The 24287-nt window shown below is 57.7% G+C and overlaps 1 protein-coding gene across 5 annotated transcripts in view; it reads right to left on the bottom strand.

Annotated features, from left to right (window-relative positions):
• Nucleotides 1–20599, bottom strand: part of ZMIZ1 (zinc finger MIZ-type containing 1) — a 234010-nt gene extending 213411 nt beyond the window's left edge. For 3 of the 5 annotated variants that reach the window (XM_035022764.1, XM_035022735.1, XM_035022751.1), the window contains exon 1: nt 20144–20599. The gene's annotated coding sequence lies outside the window, so the exon portion shown is untranslated. The remainder of the gene's footprint in view (nt 1–20143) is intronic. The other 2 variants (XM_035022774.1, XM_035022726.1) reach the window with 2 other exon arrangements.
• Nucleotides 20600–24287: the final 3688 nt, after the last annotated feature.

The following is a 24287-nucleotide window of genomic DNA, read 5'->3' as shown; positions in this document are numbered from 1 at the left end:
CCTCTCACAGCAGGCACCCCGCAAGCCTCAGCTCCCCAAATGTGTGTCAGCCTTGCAAGGGGGTGCCTTTTTGTTTTCTCTTTTGCTCAGCAGGCCTCTCCAGACGGGCCGGCGATGGGAAATGCAGCACTGCATGCACACTGTTGGCGCTTGGCCTAGCGGGCCCTGGCCACTGTCTGCGACTCCCAACATTTCAGCGAATGCTGTCATTGTTCTTGCATCCCGGAGCCTTCTCAGGAGGGCATGGCATTCTAGAGAAATCAATAAATGGGATCCTGCATGCCAGTGTGGGGGCCTCTAACTCCATCTCCAGCTCCCTGTCACCCCAGCTTGTGTACCTGGTCCTGCACCCTGAGAGCAGACGGTCCTTCTCGGGCTCCGAGCACGTGTGGGCAGCCCACCCTGTCCCTGCCTCCCTTCAGCCTCTCCCAAGCTGGAGCTCCCTGTGGGTCTTGAGCAGTCTTACCCCTGGGGAGAGGAGGGGGCCCCCATGGGTGCTGAGGACAAACCCTCCCGCCACGCTGCCCTGCATGACTATCAGACCCTTCCCTCCCCCACCGCTTCAAGGCGCATCAGAAACAATGGAGCGTCCAGGGCACGGCCTGAGTTCGTTTTCCCATCAGTAAAATGGGCCAGCTAAACTCGAAGACAGGCGTGCGGTCCCCCAGGCTCCCACGTTCATTGCAACTAAGCAGGCCTGAAGGAACAGCAGTGGGCCAGAGCCTGGAGCAGCAAGGGACATTTGGAAGACAGGGTGGGGAAGAAGTGGGTTGTCAATGGCTGCAGACGCCTTAAAAGCTGGTAAAAGGCTTAATCCCGCATAATGATTTACAAAGTGACAAGTAAAATAGATTCACTGTGACAGCTTGAAAGGAGAACCACAGAAATAAAATTACACTCGGGCTCGTCCTGTCTCTCTGCAAGCTGCCCCTCCCATCCCCAAACCAAGAGCTCATGTGCGCACACTTGGACACGCATGTGTGGTAAAAAGGAAGCAGGTGGCCTCCGGAGGAGGAAGGTGGGACAGGGACAAAGGAGAAGGCAGGTCTGGCCCCTGGCCTGAAAAGGGCCGGTTGGCTCCCTGTTCCAGGTGTAGCCTGTAGAAGTGACGCTGGCAGCCCTCCAAAGCCAGGGGGTTATCCTCATTTCCAGACCGAGACACGCTAGCTGACATGCCCTGCAGGGGATCCGCCTTCAGGGAGCGTGCAGCTGCCACCCCAAGTCCCCCAAGGACCCAGCCCTGCCCATGTCCACCTGACTTCTGTCTGGTTCAACATCGCAGCCCTAGGGTTCTGAGGCCCTAGGTTTTGGGGCCCAGGAAGAGGGGTCTGCTGCTTCCCTTAGAAGGAGGCAGGGACTCCAACAGCACCAGGCCAAAACTAGCCAAGAGGAAATCAGAGAAGACAAGAAAGAGCCTCAGCCAAGTTCCTCTCCGAGAAAGAAAGTAGGCAACGTTCCCGCCCACAGTGCTGGGTTCGTGGGGGCAGGGGAGGGGGGCGGCATCTTGCTTTCTCTGTCAATGGTGTGGGCCTCGATCTCTGTTTACACAAGTGCTAAGGGCATATTTCCCTCCACCGAAGCAGGATTTGGCTCCAGCTACGTGGGGGGAGAATGGTCCAATGGGCTGAGGTTCCAGCCATGGACCACGGAGGGGCTCTCCTCGGTGGCAGTGAACTCTGCCAGCTTCTCAGGGTTTTAGGGCCACCCGTCCACCTCCCCCATGAGGCACAGGCCCAGGCACCTGCCAGGCTCCCCAGTGAGAGGCAGGGGCTGGTGACCATGCCCATAGGTCATGGGTTACTCATCTGTACCAACAGGCATGGATTTAAAAAGAAAAATTGAAAAGGGGCCAATTGTAGGGAGAAAGAGAGCAGATTCCCCTTAGTAGCTGTGGGTCCTAATGGAACTTGACTCCTCTGAGCTCCAGATTCCTCCTGGTTAAAATGGGGATAACACCAGCCACTTCGGAGGATAGTTGTGGCAATCTCGAGACCCCAAAGAACCAGGCCTGGTGCACGTGGGGGTTCCCAAGGACAGGAGCTTTGCCTCAGGCGAGCATGAAATGAAATGCATCTGCAGGGGGGACACCTACATAAGAAGCTCTGATCTCAGTCCTAGCTTACTTAGCAAACTCACCTCCCTGTGGCCCGCCCACCCACCCTCCCCAGGTCCCAGGGAGCTGCTGTGGGGAGGTAGAGAAGAGACTCAAGACTGGGAGGGCCAGCCCTCAGGCTGGCCTGAAGACCCCTGTACCCCCTCCAACCTCTGCTCTGCTTCTGACAAAGCCTGGAGGGGCCAAGTCCCAGGCAAGGTCTGTGGAGACTCTCAAGTGTCCTCCATCACCCTTGGCCTGACACCTGGCAACTCCCAGCTTCGCCAAATGCTGTCCTGCACCTCTAACCGATATGGCATAGGGATGTTCCTAGGCAGGCCTGAATACCCATGTTTACCCAACAGAAGGGTGTCTCTCCCGCCCACCCGCCCCCAGCACCAGGGTAAGCTGGAGCCCATTTGCCCACAGACTCGCCTGGTGCGTGGGCCGTGCGTGTGAGGTTCCAGCCCCTGGCCCTGCCCAGGGAGGCTTGGCCAAGAGATGCTGTGGCCTGGCCAGGTTGCTGCTGCTGAGCCATTTCTCCCAGGAAGCCGAGCTGACTAGGGCAGCAGTGTGGGCACGGTGGACACCCAGGCGGCCCCAGACCCTGGCAGCTTTGGGTATGACAATCAGGGCTAGGAGACACTCCTGGGAGCCTGGCCCAGCCTAGACACCCCTCTGGCTCTAACTGGGGACGGGGAAGGCAAAAGAAGGGGCCAAGGATCAGACCATGTACATGGCCCAGCTGTGACTCCAGGGCTGAGATTATTCAATTCTTTCTCAAACATAGTGTGCAAGTCACTTCTAAGGCACCTGCCTAGGTTGCATATATATAATTTTTTTTTTCTCCCCCAAACCACAAAACCTACCAATTCTGTGTAAAGTGGAGCCATCATTTAGTTACTTATTTATTCAGCAAGCATTCTGGAATGTCTGCTAGATACCACATGTGGTGTTGGGTGTCAGGGAGTCACAGCCCACCCATGTCTGGGGGACCCTGCTGGTAGCTGCAGTCCTGCCAGCTAAGGACTGTAACAGTGGTCAGAAAACAGTGCTAGAGGAACTAGGGCAAAGGTGAGGGCCCAGCCCACTTGATCTGGCAGGTGTACAAAGGCCAGCCAAGGCTTGCACGGGGCTTTGCAGGATGCCTAGGAGTTCACCAGGCAGACAGGGCAGAGTACAGAATTTGTAAAACACATACAAGTGAAAGTTTAGCTGGGGCCAGAGACCACAGGGCCCTGAGTGCCAGGCTGTGGGTGGTAGGGAGCCACGAAGGAGTTTTAGGTAGAGCGGAGACGGTAACAAGGTCATAGGTGACCTTTTGTTAAGGTCACACTTGGGTCCAAGTGGGGGGAGGTCAGAAAAGGGGAGGCTGGAGGTAAACAGCTGAGGCAGAAGGCTGTTGCATGGGGGGTGGAGAGGATGGGCAGCTTCAGAAACATCTGGAAGGTGGAGTCTGGAGGCTTCAGTTCCCTGACGAGGTACTCTCACAGGCCAGGCTCAGGGCAGGGAGGTGGGGACATGGAAACCCAGTGTCATAGGTTGCAGTCCTGGGGAGGAGCCAAGGGAGAATCCCAAGTTTCAGTCAGGGCAGTGGGCCAATGGCAGTCCTACTCCTAATCCTCACAGCGGTGTTATGAGAATGAGAACAAGGCTCCTCTTCCTCAAAATACTTTGCCACCATCCACCAGAAATTTGTTTAATAAATGTATAATGTGTGCGCCCCCCAGTTCTGCAGTATGCAATGTGCACTACTGCACATGGGGGACCCAGCAGATGCCACCGAGCAACCCCTGGGAAGATGGGGTGTCAGAGGCCCAGGGACCAAGCAGGAAAAACAGATACAATCTAAGAAACAAAGGAAAAAACACAGCAAAGCCAAGAACCACCCAAACGGAGTGTTTACTAACCCTCCCTGCCTTTTTGGCATTAGAAATCTCCATAAAATGAGAGGTAGGATTATTTACTATCTAGAGTCCCAAAAAGAAAATGTAGCTGCTTAAACAAGGCAAATAAAAGAAATGCAAAAACACAAGACAGAAAGCCCCAGTTTTGAAAGATGGGGATTGGCCAAAAGTATAGAAAACCAGTTCTGGTCTTAGAGCTTACTAAAAACTTAATTAAAAAAAAAAAAGAATCCTTTATACTGAACAAAATTCTAGCAAGTGAACATAGGCGAGTAAAACCGACGTGCTGAGAAAATTGAAACTATCTGGATAGATAAGGACTTCCATTCCATTATTCACCTAGCCGTTACTGAACACCTTCTCTGCTCCAGACCCTCTGGGGATATAGGAATAAGACCCAGCTGGTACCCTCACAGAGGGGACAGTCCAGTGGGGGAGAATGTAGAGGGCTGGGAGAGTACAGGGGGGACACCTGAGGCCCCCAAGAGGAAGCAAGGACAAAACAGGATCACTGGCAAGGAGGGGCTGGGTGACTCATTACACCACCATCCACACAGTAAAGTCCAAAGCCATGTGGGCAGATGGCAGTCCCCTGCTTAAGAAAAGTGAGAACTTTCTGAGTAGAGGTGAGATAAACACTATTCGATCTTGGGGGGCTGGTGTAGGGAGCCTTGCTTATCTTGGAACTAAAAATGCTCAAACAGGCTTCCAAAAGGAGTTCCAGTTAGAAGGGGCCTCAATGCACAGATGGGGAAACGGAGGGCAGAGAGAGCCAGGGCCTTGACCAGGTCAGGAAGCTGATCCATGGGTGAGATGGGAAATGGGTCTTCTGCCCTGGGGGTGTTATTCAGCCTAACAGCAGACACGGTGGGTACGCTGATGGCCAGGGAAGCACATCCTGATGGTTCCTGACCACTGGGAGCTGCTCAGCCACAGAGGTGGAGGTCCTTCTCAGACACAACACCAGATTCCCATGCTGACAAGGCTCAGGCTTTCATTTCCCGAAAAAGTTGCTCACAGGGGCATCCCTCTGGCTGAGGCCTCTGCCTCCAGCTGGCAATCCTAACAAGTGTTTTTATTGGGCACAAACTGCCTTCTTCAGTCTCCCCTCCTGGCAGCCCTGGGAGGTGAGCACTCTCCACCCACTTTCCAGATGAGCAAGCAGGCCCAGAGAGCCCAGAGGCACTCTCATCCTAGATCACTCCTGTTCTGGGCCTGATGGGGAAGGCCAAGCCACTCCGAAGAGCCAGGCAGGGGTCGTTGGGGGTGGGGGCTGGGAGGTGGGAGTGGGGGGAGGGGGGCATGTTACCCAGCTGGGCAATGAAGTGGAGAGAGAAGACATATGGCCAGAAGGGACTGCCCACCCACTCCACCCACCACTGCGGGCGGCCTCTGGGGGCCCCCCCCAGGACTGCCAGCCCTAACCCTCTGCTCACACCAGAAGGCTGAGGGCACCGCCTCCAGCAGAGGCAAGGCCCACCTGACAAACACTGGCTCTGGCCACCTTCAAGGTGAGGGAAGGAGACCAGGGGCCGGTGCAGGTTCAGACCAGAGTGAGCTGGCCTGGTTTCTCCCTACAACCCACCTTCCTGCTCCCCCTGCTGCCACTCCGGAAGCAACACTTCCCTCCTTGTGCCTCTGCAGGTCCCAAGAATCCCCGGTTAGTTACTGAGGGCCACTTGGCTGCTGAAACTCTAGGATTCTGGAGGCATCTGACTCAGGCAGTAACTTCTTAGAGGAGAGAGATGAACCAAATGGGGAAACTGAGGCCCAAACAGAACAAAGGGCCTGCCTGTAGTTATATGGCAGGATTGGGGGCACAGAGATAGGGGATGCTAGAAACGGCCTTAGAGAGACAACAACCCCCAGGCTCCCATGCTGCTGATGGGTAAACTGAGGCCCAGGGATGGGAAAGGACCTGCCTGCCAAAGGTGACTTTGAATCCATAAGAACGGTCATCCTGGATTGATCCCATGGGGCCAAAACAGAGCTGCCCTCTGTGACCCCAACCTCAAAAGTTAGGGAAGTTGCAACACTTCCTTGTTTCCATAGTAACTAGTTACTGCTCCAGGAATATACCGAAATGTTTTTGTTCCCTCCTCTGCGCCGGCCCTGGGCCAGGCTGTGGGGACACAGAGCGGAAAGAGGGGGTGTGAAGGGAGGCACAGCCCCAGCCCCAAAGACAGTTGATCCCAGGCAGTGGAGTGCAGGAGGGAGCGGAACAGGAGAATTTTCAGTGGAGGAAGAAATCCCCAGGGTCCAAGAGCATCAGGGAAGGGAGTTCAGAAGTGGCAGCTTTTGAGCTGGGCTCTTAGGGATACACAGGAGTTCGCCAGCTAGACTTGTGGGGATGGAGGAACGGACACAGGCCAAGGCCCCAGGGCTTGAGGGTGACACATGTCAGAAAGCCAGCAGAGCACAGAGGAGAGGAATGGAAAAGATGCAGACCCGCGGATGAATGGCAAAATGACGAGCGCGGACGAGGGTGCACGGAACACCTCACCACGTCCCTATCATTAAACAGATACCCTATGACAGTAGCTTACGGCTCCAGGAGCGGTGATGGCATAAAAGGAAAACTGCTCGGACCCACAGGACTTGGAGACCGCGGCCAGCTCTCCAGCTGCAGCCCCTCAGCCTGCTTTGTAGAGGGGGGCAGGCATTCCCCACGGGCTTCTGGGCACGACCTTGGTCAACCTTCCAATTATATCCAGGATCTGACCTTGTCTCACTACCTCCACCGAACACTCTGGTCCAAGCCACCAGCATCCTTGCCCAGGTCACTAAAAGCTGCCCAGCTGGTCTCCTCATTTCCTCCCTTGTCCCTTATAGTCTATATTCAGCTCACTAGCCAGAGGGACCTTCTCAGAGAGCACCTCAGATAGACTCGGTCCTTTAATTAAAATCCTCCAATGGCTCCCGAATTACTGAGCATGAAGTCAGAAGCCTTTCCCGTGCTCCAAAAGGCCCTCTGTGACCGCTCCCTGACCACCTTGCTAACTTCCTCTCCTCTCTTCCTCCCTCTCCCACTCCATTTAGCCACACTGGCTTCCCTGCCTTTCTTAGAGCATGTCAAACACACTCCTGCCACAGGGCCTTTGCACATGCTATTCCTGCTGTCTGGAGTGCCCTTCTCTCAAATGCTCATGGGGTTCACTCCCATCCCTCCTTGAGGTATCTGTTCAAATGTTACCTCTTCAGAGAGGCCTTCCCTGATCACTCCATCTAAAGAAGCCCGATCCCCACCCATCTCCTTATATTACCTTACCCTAATTTGTTTTTCTTCAAAACACTTATTATAGCTCAGAATGACATCATACACAAAGTTGTTGACTTACTGTCTGTCTCACCTATAACAATGTAAGCAAGGCCTCTGTCAAGTTCACCACTGTATCCCCAGGGCCTGGAATGGTGCCTGGCATGTAGTAGGTGTTCAACAAACCTGGTGAATGAGTAACTAATCTTTCTCAGGGAGCCAGGCAAGGCAAGGCACAGAAGGATCCCAGACTCTGCTCTCCCGGGGGCAGAACACTGAGGGCTCCAGATGAGCCAGGAAACCGTGTTCTCAGGCTGGCACAAGGACCCACCCGCAGGAAATGTGTGCTGCCCTCCAGCACGCTGGCTCCCCAGATCTGGCAGGGAAGCAGGGCCTGGCTTGAGGGTCTGGAAGAGTCCTGCAGGGATGGATCAGAAGTTGCTATTCATTACCAGTGTCCCTAGTCCATCCACTCCAGGCCTGGGCAGCCTTAGGCATCAGCTTCAGGGGGTGGAGCTGGGAAGGAGCTAGTATCTTGCTGGTTGTGCAGCTAGCTTCCTTCCCTCTCGGGGCCTCAGTTCCCTAAATCTGAGAAATGGGGATGAGAAGAAGATGAACTAAGCTGGTTGCCCAGGTCCCTCCTGTCCGAACAGTCTGGGCATCTTTGGGTCTTCAGAGCCACGGAAGGGGTCATACCAGGTTGAACCTAGGGCCACAAATTCAAGCTGTGGTCCCAGATGGGGTCACATCTTGCAGCCAGCTGGGTCAGATACCTAGGAGAGGGGTCTCAGGCCAGCTGCTGGAGACTCTATTTCCACCCAAGGTGACAGCTGGCAGGGCGCAGGCAGCCCTGTCTGAGCCAGGAAGTCAAGGGGAGTGCCCCGTTATAGGGCAGCAGCCCCAGGGAGGGGGGCCAGGCTGGGGGGAGCCAGGTGTCTCATGGAGACCCCAGGGAACACTGCCTGCCCCCAGGGGCTGTTCTGGTGAGCACAGCCAGAGGCATAAGGCCTAGGAGCTTTTGTGAGATGAAGATGGTAAGTCCCAGGCGAGCCAGATGCCACAGCCACAGAGGGATCTTCCCACTGTGGCTCTCTAGTAAAGGGTTTCTTCTGTCAGGTGACGGGGGTGGAGGGGTGGGGGGGGGCGGGGGGCTGGGCACTGGCAGATGGGCAGGACGCCTGGGTTTTTGCTTCAGCTCTGCCACGGACTCGCCCTGTGACCTTGGGGAGGCACCTGTCCCCTCTGGGGTCAGACTCAGCGGCTAAATGAGAGGGTGGGCCTGGATGATCTCCAAGGTCTTTCTGCGCTGACATGATCATCCCCACACGCGGTAATAAAACATCACACTCCCTGACGCACTGACACGGTACAGCACGCAAAGTGCTGGCCTCCCCCTGGACTCTTGTGACAGCCCCAGGGGGAGACGGACAGCCCCCCCAGGAGACCGTTGGGAGGAGGCAATGCCGGAAGCTGTGACTCCAAATCCAGGGCCCTCCGCAGACGACCCCACGTCTCTGGGGCCACAGACACCTAAGCAGAATGTTCCCTGACAGAGCAGCAGGGAGCAGAGCTGGGCAGATAGCGGCTCAGTAAGGAGAAGGGAGAGGCCAAAAGGGGAGGGGGCACGACTCATAGTCCCCCCCCCCACACCTCCCCTCCCAGTCCCTGTGGGAGGTGAGCCTGCTGGGAGAGGCCAGGAAGATAGACAACCTTTCCAAACCACGTGGCGTGTCTGACCCTCCTTGAAGAGCTGACGCCAGGCCACTTTCTTTCCCTCAGACCCCAAGGAGCCACGGTTGGGACCTCCCCAGCCTACTTCCATGTCTCATGACCGGGGTTAGACCATTTCCAGGTCAGGCCTGAGGTCTCCAAGCAGCCCAGGCTCTTGAACAGAGACAGAAATAATGAGGAGGCCCAGGGAATAGAAGGCTACCTCTTCCGGGAAGCCCACTCTGCCCACTAGCCTTGCACTCAGCCAAGAGAAGAGAAATCTCTGACGTAGGGTTATGGAAGGGAGCTCACAAGAACTGCATTCACCATATTCTGCGTGGTCCCGAGGGGAGCACTAGGTCCTGGGAAGAGGAATCCTAGGTGGAGCTTTCTAGGTGAAGGGAGCTGCTGAGAGGCGAGGAGCAGCCTGTCTCCGGAGGCATGCAAGCCCACACCAGAAGGTACTCTGTGGGGATGCTGCAGAGGGGGCATAAGTCATCTGTGTAACAGGTATCAGAGGAGGTGGCTGCCAAGCTCCCTGCGGTCTTGAGAATCAAAGGTCCCCTGAATACCAGGAATAGTAGTGTCTGGAGCCCTTGTCGGGGGCAGTGGAGGAGGCAATCACCCGGGTCCAGCCGCCTCTAGGGAGCTGGCTAGGTGGGGAACCAGCCACCAGGTAGGAAGCTCAGAGAACTCTAGGGCCCTCAAGGATTCCAAACCCCGAAGGGGCTCCACTCCTGCCTAGAGGGATCAGCCCCGAAGCTGAAGCTCGCATCAAACTGACGGTGTCAACCCAGGCTGAGGTGGAAGGATCAGAAAGCGGTCCTTCTGCAGAAAATCAATCAGTGCTGAACTCACAGCTTTGAGGAAGCTCCCTTCGCAAACACCAGGCAAGAAATCGCACCTAAGGTGTCCTCTTTTCTTTCAGGATCAGAAGCACTCAGGGGTCCTGGAGCTCAGGAGGGCTAAGCAAACCTGGGGAGGGAACTGGAAGGCCAAGGAGCAACCCCCACCCCCGATGTGCTCATGGCAGCCACAGAGCCCACTCTTCAGGACCCCAGAAAGGCAGGGACATGAGGGCTGTGAGCCAGGGAGGCAGAGTTATCTGCGGTGGGCTTGCCAGCATGGGACCTCACCTTGGCCCAGAGCCCTCCCCAGGGCCTCAGGTTGCCTCTCCGCACTAACAGCAGCAGGGCTCACGAAGAATTCATACCAGCCAGGCATCCTGAAGTAGAGAATGCTCCTCTGTATGTAAATACCAGTGAGCCCCATGGCCCTAGAAGAGGAAATATTAACCCAAGAGAGCAGGATAAACAGGCAGTGCAGACAGCAGGGGGGAAACTGGCCTCTGGAGCCAGAGGAGGTAAGCCCTAAACCAGTCCTGCCCAGCCTTTCTAGGAGAGGCAGTGGGTGGAAACTTCCTCCCTTCATTCCCTTCACTTTAGTCCCTAGCTTCCTGGGGCCCATGACTGCTGAAGCTCTGGTCCACACTGCAGAGACACTCACAGAGGCCATCCCTTGGGGTACCCCCCAACCCCCATACCGGGTCCTGTGTCCTAGGGGCCTGCCACTGGTAGTGACCTTGGTCAGGTCCCTTGTCCTCCCTTGGCCTTGATGCCCTCCCCAGTACAATGTTAAGCTGGATTAGAAGCAGGCGTTGTGAACACAGACCCCTCCATGGCTAGGGTGGTGACACCGATGGGATGGAACAGAAGGGTCTGAGGGCGGGAGGTGGGGGAAGACAACACAGCAGTCCTGTTCCACTCAGGGGCCAGGGCAATTTTAGATCCTTGGATGAAGGCCTTGGTTCTTACACTGCTTTCAGGTGTCCAAGCTGATTTAAGGATCGGAATAAAGCTGTGGACCATCTCTCCAGAAAAATACGCGCTTGCAAAAGGGTGCACGCAGGTGCAGGGGTGTGTGGCCCCGGCATGCCGAGCATGAGGCTCTTCCTGCCCTGATAGCTGCTGTCTTCGAGGCCCATCTCTAGGGACATGGCAGAGGTCCCACCCCTCTGCCAAGCTGGCCTGGCTTTCGGGACTGCCCAGCCACAGACAGATTTGTGGTCTCGTAACAATAGAAGAAGAGGAGGCCAGAGAGAGGGAGGGAGGACTGCGGGCTTGAGGGGTAGAAGTCAGGGGGCATTGCCAAGAAAGCAGGCTGGAGGCAGGGCGGGGTGGGGGGGACTCTGTCCACGTGGAAGCTTCTCTCAATTTCCCCACTGTGCACAGCCCCGCTGGGGCGGTGGTTCTTCCGCAGGGAAACCAACCAGGGGACCAAGCCATCAATGCCAGAGCTGGAGGGACCTACGCTGATGTCTTCAAGAGCTATTTTGCATAAAAAAGGGAGGTGGGAGGCGGGTCCTCACCTTTTGGGAAGGCTGAGGGAGGCAAAGGGCTGGCAGTGTCCCAGGGGAGGGAGGCTGTGCTCTACTGTCCTTCCTTTGGTGGACGGGGTTCCTGACAGCCCACTCTGGGAAACCCTGATGTGGTCTCAGCTACGATTTTCATACGAGGAAACTGAGGCCCAGAGGGGTCTGTCACTGGCCTGAGGTCCCACAGCCCGTTATCATGGTTGACAAGGCCCAGTCTCTCATGCTCTCCTTTTCTCCACACGGGAAGAGCCTGGGAAGGAGGTGGTTATCACCACCGGCCTCATCTTACAGGGGAGGAAAGAGAGGTCTGCAGGCAGGAACCCAGATGTAAATCTCCACCTTGGAACACATCCACGAGGGGCACAGACTTCACTGGTAGGTTGAATTAAAATGAACTCAGTTAAATGTTATCAAGGAGGGCCTCTTAGAGATGACTTACCAACCCTTCCTGCTACAAAGGGGAGACTGCGGATAATGGCCAGAGGCGGAGGGTCATGAAGTCTGGATGCCACGTCCAGCCGTGCTTGGTCCTGAGGTACCAGGGGACCTTGGGTAATCCATCTGACCTGAGTCTCTAGATCTGTAAGTCGGAGGACCCATTTCATGGGCACTTACTAGGTGCCAGGTGCTGTAGGAGCTCCATTTTCACAGCCTAGGGGGAAGGCGTTAGGTTACTTTTTGTACTGAAGAAGTCTGTATTGCAGACATGGAGACAGGAGTTGGAGAAGTTAAACAGAACCTGCCCAAAGTCACAGATACCACAAAGGGTGGAGCTGAGAAATGAATGCAGGCAGTCTAAGCAGAGCCTAAAACAAATTAGTTGCCCAAGAAGTACTGGCCATTATGATGTTTCTGGTAGACTCTGGGAAGTTGTTTTAAAGGTATAAACAACTAGCAATAGAAAATTCCACCCCTCCCCACCCAGACGACTCAGCCTCCCTGGTGCAGGGGGGCCAACTAGCTGTGGGACCTGTGGCCGGTCCCTTCACCTCTCTGGGCTTTGGGTCTCCTCACCTGCCAAATGAGAAAGTAGGGCGGAGAACCTGGAAAAGCCCTCCCCACTTGCAAACGCCAAGTAAGAGTTTCGGGGCCCTTCCCAGAGGTCTCCCTGCCCCATTTGTCCCTCAGCCACAGGGCTGGCTGGTCACGGCCCTGGGCCAGGTTTCCCAGCTTTGGCCAAGGTCTACCAGGGAGCCGGGTGGGGGACAGGGTGAGGTCCAGGCCCCTGGCATCTTCTGCCTTGTTCTAAGCCTGCTGGCTCTTCCTTACATGCTCTCACCTGGGCCTGATGCATGTGACTCCCAGGGTGGGGCGAGGGGGTTCCTTCCCTGCTTCTCCATCCGCAGAGGAAGTGTTAGCAGGAACAAGGCAGCGGGCCATTAGCCCTCAAAGGACAAAAGTCAGCACTAGGAGGGCTGGGTGGAGGTAGGGGACAGGCAGAGGAAGCCACCCATCTTCTTGGACTAAACAGGCTTGGGCAGATGAGAAACTTTGTACCCTCCCTAGAGGGTTTCCATGTTACTTCCCTCAAATCTGCAATGCAACCAACCTATGATTACCTTTTAAGAAACAGGTTGCCAGGTTGGTGTGCTAATGCCCATTCCCCCCCAGCTATGTAGGATCTGGGAGTCCTCCTGAAAAGCCCCGCGCTTATTCCTCACCCCGAGAGCTCAGAAATGAACCCCGTCCTCCCCAGGCTCATCTGGTCCTTCCCAGCGAAGGATGGAAGCGCATTTACTGATGAGCTCCGAAGTGTGGCTAACGGGGCTGAGCCAGGCCAACAGTAGATGCTCGATAAATGTTTAATGAGCTAATGGGCTGGACAGACAGGGTTCCAGGCCTGGCTGTGTCACTAATTCACTGCTGCCCTTGGACACGGCCAATTGTTTCTTTTCAGAGCTGGGTTTCCTTGGCCAGGAAAGGAACGGTCAGACCAGGTGAGCCCGATAGAGCCCTCAGCTCTATACCACGTGCTCAGAGCCAGGGAGCTTCCAGAGCAGAAGGAGGTTTCAAACACCTCTCCCTGCTGCTCCAGGGCCAAGTGGAGGGCAGGATGTGACTGTTGGGTGGGAAGCTCCCTGACAGGGGTTCTGAAGGCATTGCAGCTACCACTCCCCCGCCCCCTCCCCTGTAAGCACCAACCTCTGTGGGTGGATGACTGAAGCCTGGGGAAATGCAGATGGGGGTAGGGCAGGAGAAAGGATAGGGACATGGTGCAGGTTCCATTTAAACCAGACACCAAAAAAAATCATTTTGGAAGAGCCTTTGAAAGTATAAAGAGATTGTCTTCTAACACAACCCCCCCCCCCCATCAGAATAGCTTTGCCATTTTCTGGCAAAGCGCTAATCTGCATTGACTTGGACCCTCCAAGAGATCAAGAATCCGGGACAGGGGAGGAAGAGAAAAAGCCCCCATGTCTGAGAGCCTAGGAGAGACGGGCCTGAGTCCTGGGCAGAAACCTGGCCCATGTGTGAGGGCATGCAGATCCATACATGTGTGTGTGGGGGGGAATGCCAACTGGGGAGCAGGCTTTGGGACAAATGAAGCACCCCAAACCCCTATCTTTGGGGTAGACTTCTCCGGAGGGTTCACAAGTCCTATACAATTCCAGACCTGCCCTGAAGTCTGCAGGGACAAAGCTCACAAAGCCAGACCACAAGACCCAGGCACCCTGCCGCTGCCAGCCGTCGAGGCCTGGGGCCGGACCCTGCCCCTGTGCAGAATTCTGTGGCCCCGTCTATACAGTGAAGGGTTGGAGCCAGATGATCCTGAAGGGCCACGCCTGCTCTGACGGCCCACAGTGCCAAGACTCTACAGAAAAGCACAACACCTACCATCACTCGGGCCCCCACCCGGGAGAACTGGAAAAGGAGTCCCCTGTCCCCAGCTGGCTGTCGGAGGCTGGGGCCGGGGCAGAGCGGAGTCCCCACACCGTCTGTCCTCAACAGCCTGCCATGGCTGAAACCTTCAAGTGGTTACAATTACAGCCGGGCTAACAGGATTAGGGGAGCATTGAAATCTAAGAAATCTAATTAGCTCAGACACCCCGGCCTCCCCCAGCATGATCCTGCAGTAACCCCGGCAGCTGGGTCTGACAGGCGGGCCCCGGGGCCTTCCCGGGCTACAGTCACTACTTGTGCAGGTGTGCCAGGCTGGGCCAGGCTTCCTGGGGAGGTGCCAGCTCGGCCTGCCTGGCCGCATCCTGCTCTGTCCCCCACCAGCTAAAGCCTCATCCTGGGCTGGCGCTCAGCTGAGCTCCAGAGCACCGGGCGCAGGGACGTGGGCAGCAGGAGGGCTGTGTCTGGGGGTAGGAGGAACCCAAGAGCCCCCACAGGGTGGCCACCCCACACAGCCCGAGGACTGACTCAGCCAGAGGAGGGGCAGGCTGAGTCAATGTCTGTATCTATAGAAACCATTGCAGCCCGGGGAAGAGCCTTGGGCCACAGAGGGACCTGGGGCCTGGAAACATCTCCGCTTCCTGCTCTAGGGCCAGGGATGGAGTTGGAGACCCAAGCACCGACACGTGTACCCCAGCAGTCACGACAGTATTTGGGGCTCAGAGCAAGCTTGGCTGTAAGACACTATCCCAAAAGAAAGGAGCACGGCTGCTGGGGCCCGGCACAGGTAGGCCCATCCCTGGGACCCCTCCTGTGTATGGCTCCTCCTCCTTAACCTCAGTTCCCCGAGTCCCCATCCTGCGGGGTCCACACCGACTTCTGCGCCCGTGTCCCTGCCTGCTTGGTGGCCTGGGAAGGCGGTAGCAGTGTTACATCTCTGAGGCCTGGGGCTGAGTCCTGGCTCGGCTACAGGTCATTTTACCTCTCTGAAACTTGGTTTTCTTGTCTGTTAAGTGGGGGTAATTCCAAATAGTAGTTAGCTTCCACTGTTGTTGCTGGAGTGCCATAAATTTGGAGAGTGCTTCTAAATCCCCCAAGTGCCATACACAAAGGCAAGGGGCTGTGGTTATTACTGTCATGTGCCCCATGGCAGGCAGCCAGCTGCTAGTGGTTAATTATTTATTTGGACTGATCTTCCTGCCCTTACTGGCTGTGAGCTCCTAAGGAACAGGAACTGTCTTACACATTTCTGGCTGTCTCACAGGCCACGATCCTCACAACTGTGGACTCCTAGGAATTATCTGTGGCACCAGTGCTGGGCCCCTGACCCGACCCCACCCCCATCATGTACCTCCTTCCTTCTCCTCATACCCAATCCAAGGAGGGGAAAGTACCAAGAGGCAGGCCCGGCACATACACTGACAGATCACAGTGAGCCCCTCAGGCCGATCCTTTCTCACTCCCAGCAGCTCCTTCCCAATAACAGCTGAAAGCAGCCGTTTGGAGGGTCCACATTCCCCTCCCATCGGCATGATCTGCTTGAGCACTGGTCTTGAATCTGTGATCATTCAAGAGAGGATGAGTCTGTGGTCTGGAGGACCCCCAGCACCTCAAGCTCAGAGTGAGGGTCAGGAGGGGATGATTTCCAGAAAGCATGCCATGCAACAGAGCATAGTAATAGAACTGTCCACTGAAGGCAGAAGCTGCTCGGAGTAATGAGTGCCCTGTCACAGGGGACATGCAAGCCAAGACTGGATATAAGCCGCCAAGGAAGTAGGCTTAGGGAAGCAGCTTCTGGAAAATGCCTCTAGCAGCCCCAAGGCAACACCTTTGTGCTTCATTCTGCACCCAGAACCTTCCAGGCCTTCAGAGGATACACGCCAAGGGCTCTACTACGCACATCTGCCTCATCCTCACAGCAGCCAAGTGGGATCAGAGTGGTTCTCCCTTTGGACCCATTTTACAGATTAGGAGACTGAGTCCCAGCAGAGTGAAGCCACTGGCCTAAGGGAGCCAGCCTCTTGACCCTTCTCCCTCCATCTCCTCAAGCACTGGGAAGACCCAAAAATCACGAAGGGTTTCCTGGATTCTTTTCCCAGAGCCTGTGCATGGGACTGATTTTCTCAGCCTCTCTTGAGCCTCCCTGAGGGCAAGGCTCAACCTCAAAATCACCCCTAGAGTTTACAGCCCAGGCAAGTTCTACCTCCCCTGCCCCCTTTGTCAGGGGCTCTAGGGACAAAGAGCTTCCCCTTCAGAGGGCGTGGACAGAGGCCACTGTGTCCTGCTGAGAGGTCAGAGCAGTCACCAGGCAAGGCTGCAGCAGAGTCCAGGGTAATTACTGCAGCCCGGCCTTTGTTGTCCACACAAAACCCGAGGAACCTCATAAAGATGAGGCGGTGATAGGAGCCCGGCAGAAGCCCTTGGGAGCAAAGTTATGAATGAAACCGTATGGGACCCAGTCACAACCTGGCAGGCCCTGCTTCCTGGTTCCGTGACAGAGTGCCCAGAGAAGCTTCCGGAAATTAACTTGTTGGTGCCCAAATTTCTTACAACGATGCCTCACCCTGAGACCAGGGTCATGGCTGCTTGTCGGACACTAGCCAAGGCCTGAGAACTCCGTATCCGTGGCTTCACACACGGGTACTCTTGTGACACGACTCTCAGGACAGAGTAGGCCTCAAAGTGCCTGCCTTCCTTATCTACCCCCCTCTCTGTCAATCAGGGAAAAAGTGAAGTGTGTGGCTCTTCTCAGTGGGAGCCTTCCCCCTGCAATTTTCCAGGATGTGTCGCTGGTGGGCACTTGTCCTATGTGGGGGCACATCTTTGGGGGCCAGGTATGGAGAAAGTGTTGTGTTACTGTTGCAAGGGGAGTGTGTGTGTGAGAGAAAGAACCTGTGGTTCTGTGGCCAAACCCCACAGTCTCTGGACCTTTCTTCACTTTGCTCCTGGCCATGAAAGGAACGAGGATCCTCCTCCCTTCTTTCCTTAGGAGGAAAAAGGGACATACTGTCCCCACCAAGAAGCCAGAAATCCTTCAAAGACAGGGCTAGTTATCAAAGTTTTCCAGAAGTCCGGCAATTTCTCATTCCCAACTCTTCTCTGTGAGCCATACCCCGAATGCCTCAAAACCCCAATCTAAAAACCATTTAAAACTTTTGAAAACTTCCTACTTCTGCCCCCCCCCCCCCCCCCAGCTCTAGTCCCTGCCGCCAACTCTCAAAACTCTAAAGTTTTGAGATTTACATGTGAAAACAGCATTTCATAACCTCGTGACTTGGGACAAGGAGATGCTTCTGTCCTTTTGGGAAAAACAAAACCCAACCGAAATCATAAAACTTAGAAGAAAACACCATCTCCCTCCAGATGCATTCCCTTGGCCCCAAAGTCACACGTGCTCTGTGGCAGATAGGGCTTTCAATGTGTCTTTTGTTTGATGCTGGTGTTTCAACATCCTCAACTTGATGAGAGAAAGGTCAGCGCGAGGCTTGGGGCATTCACAGACCACACCACCAGGGCCAGGCAGAGGGGAAGCAAGGGGCCAGGAATTCCCCCCTCCCACCCCAGCTCCTGCTCTGGATCTCCTCAAAAAGCAGCCAGGACAGAGAAAGCTAGGGGCTCACCCCCTGGCCTAAACTTCCCCGGTAGCTTACAAACAACTTTTAAACTCCCGGGACCATACCAACGCCAGCAGAGTCAAGTCCGAATTCAACGCCAGCCAAGCTGCCCATTCTCCAACCACAGCGCCTGCCTCTTTATCTCTCCCTTCAAAAAAACAATAATAAGCAAACACAGGCACCTCTGGGAACAGCCTCTGGCCTCCTGCCCTGCCCTGTGTAACCAGCCTGTCCTCACACCCACAGGAGAGGAGGAGACAGTGCCGGTTAACCCTCTGGTCTACCAGGCCCTGTTCCCAGGTTGCAGCAGGGAGACAAACTGTTGCTCAAGAAAATCCTCCAGAAAACCCTTGGCACCAGGAGGCAGCTCCCTGTGGCTCCTGCCCAGCGCCAAGCCAGGGGCTTCCACAGGCGGCTTCTCACTGCCCTTTTAAATCTGCAGGGTTGGGCTCTACTCTTCCCATGCCCTGGGCTGTGCACCCAGGGGCCTCCAAATGGCCATGGCAGAGCGGGGAGGAGGAATAGACTGGCCGAGCACTGCCCTCACCCTGCCACCCAGCCGCCAGCTTCTTGGAGGACCTCTGAGAGAACATTTGTTTGGGCTGCCAAGTTAAATCTTCCTCCCTCATGTCAAGGCATTGGAAAAGCAGTCAGGGGAGAGGAGAAGGGGGAGAGTGGGGAAGGAGCAGCGGGAGGGAGGGAGGGAGGGAGGGAGCGAGGGGGGGAGAGAGAGGGAGGCAGGCAGGCAGGCAGCTCTCAGAGCCCCAGTTACTCGGGCACTGCCCACGGAAGCAGCCTGCGGCTCCCAAGCCAGAGCAGCCCGGACTCGGGACACCGAAGCAGGGGCCGGGCCGCCAGGCCCCCAGGGTCAGGCGCCGGGTGTCAGTCGCTCAGAGCCCCAGCCTCCGGAGACGCCCTCGCTCTGTGCCCCGCTCGCTAGAGGGGCGAGGTGGGAAGGGAAGGCGGAGGAGGGAAAAGTTTGCGGCAGGTAGAGGGGTAAGGGCTGGGCGGCCCTGCCGTCGGGCTGTCCCCCAGGGAGGGGTGGGGGGCCCGGGCCGGCTGTCCTGGCGCGCTCCCGCCAGCCCGCCCTCCTGCCCGGGTTGTTTACATTCCTGGAGTGTCTTTTAAACCCGGGGCTGAGGCCGACTCCCGGCCTTCTCCGGCGGCTCCGGGGCAGTCTCCCGTGAAAATCTGCTGGCGCACAATGGCCGGGAAGGCGGCCGCCCCTCGCCCGCGCCCCCGCTGCTCCGGGGCGGGGAGCCTGCCCTCCGTACCGCGCCCTCTCCCCGCCCGCCTGGCTTCCTGGACAGATGTCCCCGGCGAGGGGGCGACGCGCGCCCGCTGCCCGCGCCCCAGACGCCGAGGCCGCGCTCCCCACTGTTTTCTCCCCTGCCCAGACGCCAGGAATGTGAAACAAGCTTCCAGAGTCCGCCCCCCCACCCCAGCTCCGACCCCGGCCCGGCCCCCCAACCTCCGCCCGGGCCGACCTCCCACTCCCCCGGGGCCGCCGCCGCCGCCGCCGCCACCGCCGCCGCCGGAGACGGAGAGGAAGAAAGAACACGGAGAAATTACTTTCGTATTTGCAACGCGCGCGCGCACACACACGCACATCTTCCCTCTGGGCTCCCCTCCTGGCCGGGGCAGCCCGGTCCAGGCGATGGCCTTAACGCCCCTCGGGCTTCTCAAGACCTGCGGGAAGCCCCTACACACACACCCCTCGGCGTTCCCCGCTAGTACCGCGCGCCGCGTCTCCCCGGGCAATTCACACACAAACAACTTAACCGCGCCTCCACCTCCCATTTACCAAAGTGTGTGTTTTCCCAGGAAATTCAGATGCACAACTTAGCACCACCATCCCTTGCCACCCCGAAATCCAGCGCCGTCTCCGGCGGTTCTCGTACACACAGGCGCACAACTTCGCGTCTCCCCGAACGAGGTGAGGGAGACCGAGGTGGTCCTACCCGGGTCCTTCCCTCCCTGCCCGAATCCCGGTACTGCCCGGGTGTACAGAACGAGGGCTGGAGGCGCACGGGCAGGAGGCGGGCACAGGGTCCGCGCGCGCACAACCTTACTCACGCCCCGCACACCCGAAGAGCCTCGGCCCCCGCGCGCAGCCCAAGCCGGCTCCGCTCAGCCGGGCGTTCGCCGGTCGCCTGGGCCTCGGCCCCGGGCCGCCGAGGAGAGCGCAGTGGAGCTCGGCCGCCGGCCGCTCGCGGGGCTTGCCTGGCGCCGGCGGACCCTTCAAAGGAAAAGCCCCAGCACCCAGCGCCCCACGCTCGCACCCCAAGAGTCCACGGGGAGCGAGAGGAAGGCCCGGGGCCAGCGGGCGCCCGGGTCTGGACCCAAACTTACCGGGCGCTGCGAGCGCCGCTGCCGCCGCTGGAGGACGCGCCGCTGCCGCCGCGGCCGCTGCCGGGCAGGCCCGGCTCGGGCCGGGAGGAGCGCTGCGAGGGCGCCGAGAACGGCTCCGCTTCGGCTCCTGCTCCGCGCCGACCCGGGCTGGGGTCACCGCGCTGCGCCGGCGCTGCTCGCTCGCTCCGCCGCCGGGTCGCTGCTCGCCCGCCCGCCGCCCGGTCGCCTGCTCTCACGGGCGCCCGCCGCCGCTCGCTTTTTTAATGTCCACAGACAGTGAAAAGGAACTCGGCGTTAGGGGGTGAGTAAGTGAATCAACTCGCCCGGAGCCGAGCAAGTTGAAGTGTCAGATTACATTGGCTATTCTATTTCCAAAGGGCCCCGCGCCGCCGGCCGCCCGCAAAAGCAGGCGCGGAGTCACGGACGGAACGGAGCGCCGTGGCTCCACCGCCGCCGCGGCCGCAGCCAGCGCTCAGCTTCGCTAGGCTCTCGCTCTCTCAGCGCTCTCGCCGTTCACTCTCCCTCTTTCCTTTTCGACTCTTTCTCTCCCTCGCCTTTCCTGTCCCTTCTTTTGCTCTTTCTTCTCCGCTCCCTGATCCCGGCCCTCTCCAAGCTTTCCCCCCTGTGTGGCTCGGAAGAGCCTCGCGCGTCACCCCCCCCCCGTCACTCACCTCCCTCTTCTCTCCCCCTTCCTCCACTTCTCCCTGCCCGCCCCCACCTCCCCGCTCCTGCAAGTTTAGAGTAGGAGAGAAATGCTGAGCCTAGGAAGGGACCCCATTGGGGAGGGGGCAAAAACCACCCGGCACCCCCGGCACCCCCTTGATTGGCGCGCCCGGGACTAGAGTGCACTTGGGGCCGGGAACGCTGTCAGGTACCCTATTTGGGGGCAAGCGAATTGCTAGCAAGGATCGCCCAAGCGTTCCCCCGGAGGAGGCTTTGGGGTTGTTCTCAAAGCCCGGGGACTGACTGGTGGGGCGAGCAGAGGACCACCCCCCTACACACGCACCACCACCACCAAGGGCGACGTTGGGGGAGGTTGGAGCGCGGTGCCCCCGACAACTGGGAAGGACCAGTGCGAACTGTCTGCACCCTGCCGGGTCCAGAGGCGTGTGGATTCCCCGAGGCCGGTCCCGAGCGCCCCAGGCCCAATGCACGTGGGCGGGGTGGGGGCGCCGGGACCCAGACCCAGTTCCACGTCCGGGGCTGGGCACTGCGCCAGGGGCCGCGGAGAGCTACGGCGCTCACAAGGCGCAGTTGGGTGCACCCACTCGCGGGGTTCCCCTCGCGGAGCCACCCTGGAGAGCATTTAAGTGCGCACCCACCTTGACTCTCGTCCACTGCCACTCACACGGAAACTCCTACACAAACAGCACACACATTCGCGCCCACACTCAGTTTTACAAACACGCTTCCACACGCGCGCACACACAAACACGCACACGCGTACACTTGCCCTCACAGATATACCCGTGTACACGGTCATAACAAGCACATTTACACACACGCAATGGCACACACATATCGCTGTACAACCAAATACACTAAAAAAAAACCCCCAAAACATGAAACATCCCCCTGTGCATTAAATCCTCACGCTCACGTACACATACAAACCCATATCCTCCCCCACTCCCTCTTTCACACCCAGAACCACCCCCCCACAGCGCTTGTGATTTGCTGCACCCTCAGTCCCAAATCATAATCGGCGCCCGCGCGTCACGGGTTGGACACACACACTCGCGCGCACGCAAGCACTCTCCTCCCTGCACAGGCGGGGGAGGCTTCGGCCCGGCGCCCGCTTCGGATTCCAGGTGTGGCGAAGGCTCCGCGCTCCGTGTTTTGCAGTCTGCCGCGGTGTCGGAGGCGAGGCGAGGAAGGGAGCTGGAATAACAAAGGCAAGTTGGGGAGAGCGCAAGGGGGCGCAGCCCGGCCCGGGCCGCGGGGGGAGCCCTGCAAGGCCTGGGCTTTGCAGGCTGCGAGGGTCTCCGGCGCCAGGAGCCGGAGGTGGGGAGAGGGGGGGAGGTGGTGAGGGTCGAGGGGCGGGGCCGCAGCGTGACGTCAGAGAACAATGACTCCGCCGGGGGGCGGGCACCCGGAGGCAGCCCGGGCGGGGGTCTCCCCCGGGGACTGAGACTAGCGGAAGACGTCCTGGACCTGCTAGGGCCTTTGCCTGATTGACGAGGTCCGCTTCAGAGCGCGGACGTGCCACGCAGGCTCGAGGATCGTCCAGGCCTCCTGGGCAGTGATCAGCGCCGACCCTGGGCCAGCGCGAGGGGCAGGCCAGAGTACCCTCCCCCCACCCTATTTAAAAACATCCTTCAGTGGGCATCTCTGACCTCGGCTTGAACTCCTTCAGGGCCGGCTAGATCACTCCTTCCACCACCGAGGGAAAGGAGGCAAAATGAATTTGCCAGCCCTGAATTCATTCTCAGGGCTTCGCTAGTCTGACAGCCCGCGAACTCAGCTTGGATTCCTGAGGGCTCGGACGACTGCAGCTCAGGTCCACAGGGGCGTGGGAGGGGATGCGGGGAACCTGCTTGATATTCCTAGGGGAAATTCTGCCGCCCAATGCCATTAGATGCAAGGGAAGGCACTCCTTTCCGGGCCTCAGTCTTTCCACCTGTCACATGGACTGTTTTCAAGCAGCTGTTCCTGCACAGGTGGCAGCTGAGCACCCCTGGGGAAGGTGGATGGCATGAGAGTCTTCCAGACCTCTCAGCACACCAGAGAAGCATGGTCCCAGTACATTCCTGTGGGAGTATATTCCTGAGCCCCTCCCCCTCGGCCTCTGGGTGGCCCAGGTTCCTAAGTCAGGACACGGAGTAGCCCGGGAAACCCCTGAAGGCCTGACCCAGGGCTGGAAGGTGTAATTCAGCTGGCTGAGTGGTGGCTGGAGCCCCAGCTGCTCCCCCTGGGAAATCTCTAGCATTGTAGCAGCCAGAAAGCTAACCCCCCCCCCCCCCCCCCCCCAAACCCCAGGACAGAGTTTCTGGGTTTAAGAGCCTGGAGGGCAAGAATCCAGCTTCAGCCAAGAACTAGATGGGTCAGGATGGGTCAGGATGCTCTCCTCTCACCATTTCTGTCCAAATTCCTCAGTGAGTGACATGGGCTCACCACCTCCAGGAAATGAGGAATGGAGGCAGCCTTGGGGGTGATCACTCATGTTCAAAAGCTCCTGTCCAGAAGATACCCCCGACCCCCATTTCCTTTACATCTGAAAACTAGCATGCTACTGCAGAGGGCAGAGGAGCCAAGCCCAGTATACAAAGCAGGCCCGAGCGAAGGGTAATTTCAGCTCTTCCTACTTGAGCAAGCATGACACTTGATGGCAGCAAGTCTGAGAAACCTCACCTGGGCTCTGGGTCTGCCCAGGCCTCCTGGGGATCCTGGCCTCCAGGCCTTGGGACTCAGGCCTTTGCTGTCTCTATTCGTCTTTCAGGGAAATAACAAGGCAGACTGGATCCCTGGGAGGTCTGGGAAGAAGCTATGACTTATACAGTACCTACTGTGTCCTGGGTACTGTGGCAAGAGCCTCTTAGCATCAGCTCACTAAACTCTCCTCGCACTGCCTTGAGTTAGATGCTCTATTACTATCTCCCCTTCAGAGAAAACTGCACTTTGAGTCACTTGGTCAATCAGGATTCAAACTCAGGCTCTCATTAACAAAGTTTCCTGTTGACATCTTAGCCCAGCTCTGCCTCCTCAGCCATAGACTCTCTGTGTGGTCCTGGGCAAGTTGCTAGCCCTCTCTGGGCTTCTCTAAACCAAGGGTGAGGTCTCATGGCAGTGGCCGGGCCTCTTTGGGGATTACGTGTCCTGAGCCTCTACCCTCCTGGCCCTGGCTTCTGTGGGCCTGGAGATCTGGGGGTGAAACAGAGGAGAAAGTGCTTTCACTTCCCAGCCACTGAGAACTGGAAGACAGATCCCACTCAGCCAACGCAGGGCCCGGAAATCACGTGGCTCCGGAGGCAGCTCAGTGCCCATCAGGAGGGTGCGGGCTGCACGGGGCCGGCCTGTGGGTGCCAATGCGGGGTCCTGCCCACACCCACCTTCAGAGTAGACATATGTTTTATTAATTGCCTTGCCTTCCAGGAACCATCAGCAGGAAAGAAGGCCATTGCTTAGGCCTAGGCCTGGGAAGTGG

Source organism: Mirounga leonina, unplaced genomic scaffold (genome assembly GCF_011800145.1).
Source record: "Mirounga leonina isolate KUSES-001 unplaced genomic scaffold, KU_Mleo_1.0 Mir_114, whole genome shotgun sequence".
In the NCBI taxonomy this organism is placed as follows: domain Eukaryota; kingdom Metazoa; phylum Chordata; class Mammalia; order Carnivora; family Phocidae; genus Mirounga; species Mirounga leonina.
The sequence above is the reverse complement of the archived record's forward strand: the minus strand, read 5'-3'. Positions and strand labels throughout refer to the sequence as shown.